The sequence below is a fragment of the Eufriesea mexicana genome, unplaced genomic scaffold, assembly GCF_001483705.2.
Source record: "Eufriesea mexicana isolate 0111107269 unplaced genomic scaffold, ASM148370v2 scaffold2128, whole genome shotgun sequence".
In the NCBI taxonomy this organism is placed as follows: Eukaryota; Metazoa; Arthropoda; class Insecta; order Hymenoptera; family Apidae; genus Eufriesea; species Eufriesea mexicana.
This window is the reverse complement of record NW_016910197.1, coordinates 156,096-160,311: the sequence shown is the minus strand read 5'-3', so window position 1 is coordinate 160,311 and position 4,216 is coordinate 156,096.

Sequence of the window (4,216 nt, the reverse complement as noted above, 5' to 3'; positions counted from 1 at the left end):
TTTTTCCCATTCCTAAAAGTAATTTTCTCCATAAAACACAGACACCATATTCTCTTACGTCAGTCTCTGGACAGAAAGTCAAAAAATTTCATTCAAATTCAAAAATTTCGTCTAAAATTCAATCAATCTAACAATTTATTTGCATATTCGAATTTTTCGAATTTACTCGAATTTTAATCGCGGAGTAAGCTTCCTGGTATACTAAACCGTGATATGGTGTTGTCGTAACGACATGCACGATAAATTATGGCAACGGAAGTTGGATGCAACGGCGTGTCTAGTCGGTTGAAGGACTTAAAGAAGGCAATCAGGATAATGAGAAAGTTGCTTAATCCATAAAGAGCGAGTTCTCTGAAAATTTCCATACGCAGTCGAAATTGGGGTGATTTTTCGCATCCCATAGGCTACGTCAGCGTTACACCTTGCGTTTCCACGCAACGGCCAAGTTTGCTTCTCAATTTAAAGTTTGGAATTACATTCGGTCGCGAGTTCGAAGGCGGGAAGGGATTATCATCCTTGGATCTCGTGTGACGACGGGAAGAATGAATTTTTGCAACCGATTAAAACTTGTGACAATTCGCCTCCGATCACGCTCTTCTTTCCGAAAACAGGCTTCACGACGTCGCTAATGATTTTTATTTTCTTCGTTTCAGTGCAGATAAAAATACTCAGATTATTCGAAAAAATTAATCAAGATTATTACGATTATTAAAAAAGATGAACAATTCAATTTGCAGTTTATGAGCAAATAATTTTTTCCTCATGCTTGGATTTAAACGTTTCAACCCTCTGCACTCGTCGATTTTTTGGCTGCAGAAGGGTAAAAATTCAAAATTTTTCTATTATAAAGTTGGGGATATTTTTTGGACTAATAAATAGGAAATCGTGTGATGATTAACATGGAGATTTATTTAATGTCAATATCTTGCACACTGTTACGTTATTTTAAATTTAACGTATTAATTATTATCGATCTTTAAAATTTTATTTAATGGTGTCTGAAGGTCCTCCATCGAGTGCAAAGGGTTAACTATAATATTTTCCCCAATTTTATAAAGTTCTCAATGAGCTCGTGGATTGTTCAGTAATCATGGAAAAATTTTATTTGAGAATTTTATAGTTCAATGTTTTAAGATTCATGTAGAGAATTTCCTCGTATTCAAAGTTGCAGAATCACATAGGAACGCTATACTGATTTCAATTTTCATGTTTAGTAGGTTTGTTGATGTTAATAATGTTTACTCGTTCATTGATATTTTCACTTATTTAGACAGTTTATAAACGTTTTGTAATTATTATTGTGAATTAATACTGTAGATCTATTCTGTTTTCCCTGTCTGACATCATATTATTTTCTACTACTTATTACGATTATCGTTGCTCTTACCCCTGTAATTACTATTACTGTTGTAATTATTATTATTTTTTCGTTTCTCTTTTTGTCCCCACGTTTACATTCCTGTTTTCAGTGTATCCTATCTTCAGTGTATTAAAAAGTTTTCTTCTTGCTTCACACTAACCATATCACAGTCTAAATAATCATTTTTTAATTTTTTATTAAAAATCCTTATTTAGCATTTGACTTCTTGATTCTCCTTTTAACATACGTATCACGAATTTTCCAATATTTTCTCGTATTTCATATTTGTTTAAGGTCTTCACCCTTCACTTTTCTTCCATTGGTCTCCTGACCCTTCGTGTTAGGTTTATAACATAAATAAATGCCCCCCGTCTTGAAAGGCCCCTCGGTCTACGAAAACTCATCAGAAATTTTGCAGGACCCCCGTATAGTAGATTGAATATTCGGGTGTGTAGAAAATACGATCGCATAATCCATTAATTGATTATGGATTAATTGGATATGGTACAGCTTGCTGTACACTGAGACGAGTGCAAGATTTTCTCTGCCATCTTTGCATGGAAATATTTCGTTGTAGCGTGTTCTAAATGTTGACATTAAACGTTGACATCGAAGGCTGATACGACTGCAACACGAGTGCGGAAGATATTAGGTGTTAAGGAAACCACCCACTTAGAAAACACCGATTTTGATTAACTCCTTAGAGAATGACGATACCATACCATTTACCGATACCATATCAGATTTAACACTAGGTTTACGGACGCTACCTGTATACCTATTTCTAAGGACACCTGTCAAATTGACAGGTAAAGGAATCCACGCGCCTTTTCTTTTAACGATTAGTTTAATTTAAAAACAATTATATATTATATTAACAGTCTTAATATAACTAAAGTTAACAAAATCTGTTACTATCGTGTAATTGGAGCAACCCTTCCATCAAATTCACGGGTTCCGTAAATCTAGTGTTAAACGTGTATTCTAGCTGTTAATTGGAACAACCCTTGCGTCAAATATACGGGTTCCGTAAATCTAGTGTTAAACGTGTATTCTAGCTCCGCAAAATTTTTGAACCTGGCCCCGCAAGAGGTCACGCCGGCCTTGGATATAATAAATTATTAAATAGTATAATGAGAAAATAGCGCAATTTTCATTCCTCGAGGTCCTTTATCTATTCATCTTGTTCGAATTTTTAAATGCCATGGGGCAGTCAACGTGCTAATAACTAAATAAACAAATAAACAACGGGATTTCAACGTCAGAATTTCCGTTTCCCCCTCCCAGCTGTCCCCTAGCCAGGGGCCGAGGAAAATCTGAAAAAGTAACGAAGCAGCGAGTCTGAAACGTTAATCGAAGCCGACAGGCATGGTCACACGCGTGTCTTCCCTCTTTACTCGCAGCGACGTCGGCCCCGTCCTCGTCTTCGTCGTCTCCTAGCAGCTCCTCGGCGTCTAAATTATAAATTACTCGCGTGCAATTTCGAGGCGTCGTAGGTAGGTGGGTGAGAAAACGAACTCGAGTAAAATGGAGACGACTAACGCGAATTGGAAGGGGAGAGGCTGGAATGGAAGTGACGTAGAAGTCGTTGTTAGAGGGGCGAGCTGGGACCTGTACAGGGTGGTGGCCCGAGGAACGAGTAAGCGTCGGGGTGTAGGAATAAGTTAAGCGACAATTCTGTTTTAGAAGTCGCGACATCCGTGGGTGGAGCGGCAGACAGGTTGTATCGAAATGTTTTCGAAGAGGAAACGAGCTGGTAAAAAAGGTGAGCGTGCGAGGAGGCCGGGGGAAGATAGAATCTTTCGTGCATCGGTTAATTAACAGCGGAAGTTTACTATAATTTCGCTGGTACGCTAAATTAAGACTCAGCCGCGTTCTCTGTCAGCCAGCTGGTCCAGGAGCCTTCTGTTCTCTCGAACCAGCAACTCTCTACAGGACAGAGTACAAAAGCCACGTAGGTTGCCCCGAACCTTAATTATCCCTCGTGCTCTCGTATATACTCGTCGAGGTTGTCGCGGTTCTATTATAGACCGTGACAGCGTAACCGAAACAACATCCTTGGTTTGTCTGGCAAGCTCGTTTTGCATCGTGCAAACGCCTCCGTCGGCGGCCATCATGGGAAAAATCGAACCGGATATCGGGATTAATTTTGATCGCTGGAAATTGCACGATTGTCAGCTCTAGGATCGCGACACCTCGAATGATCGCCATTGTTGGCGATAGGTTTCATTTGACGAGAAACAGCGTCACGGAGGGTCCTTTGTTTCCGTTTTCCTTCCGATTCGAACAGTAATTACGTCGACAGAAGAAATGTGATCTCTTTGCAAAACGAACGTTACGTATTATAAGTAACATTAAATTGGGTTTAATTAAGCCGTACGCTTGAATAAAAGTTTCTGAAATTAATAAGAACGGGGGGCAGAGAGCACGGATGTAATTACATTCCCCTGACATCCGCGAAAGAGAGGAAGAATAGAAAAATAAAACTTTCGGAAACTCTTTAAAATTCTTTTTAATTACGAGACCGCTTGCCCCGCCTCGAGTAATTGATAATAATTTCTAGGCTTATGCGATGGATACGATACTACGATATATATATATATATATACGTGTGTAATACGTACGAAGTTGTAGAATGGAAAAGATGGGGTACAGAAGTCACTCTCGTTAGGTTAATCATTATTAATTTAATTACTATTTAGCATTATAGTCGTTTATTATTTTTCATACATATCATTATTATATTATTATTATCATCACCATCATCATCATCGTCATCGTCATCGTCATCATTATCATCATCGACATCATCATCGTCATTATTATTATTATTATTATTATTATTATTATTATTAT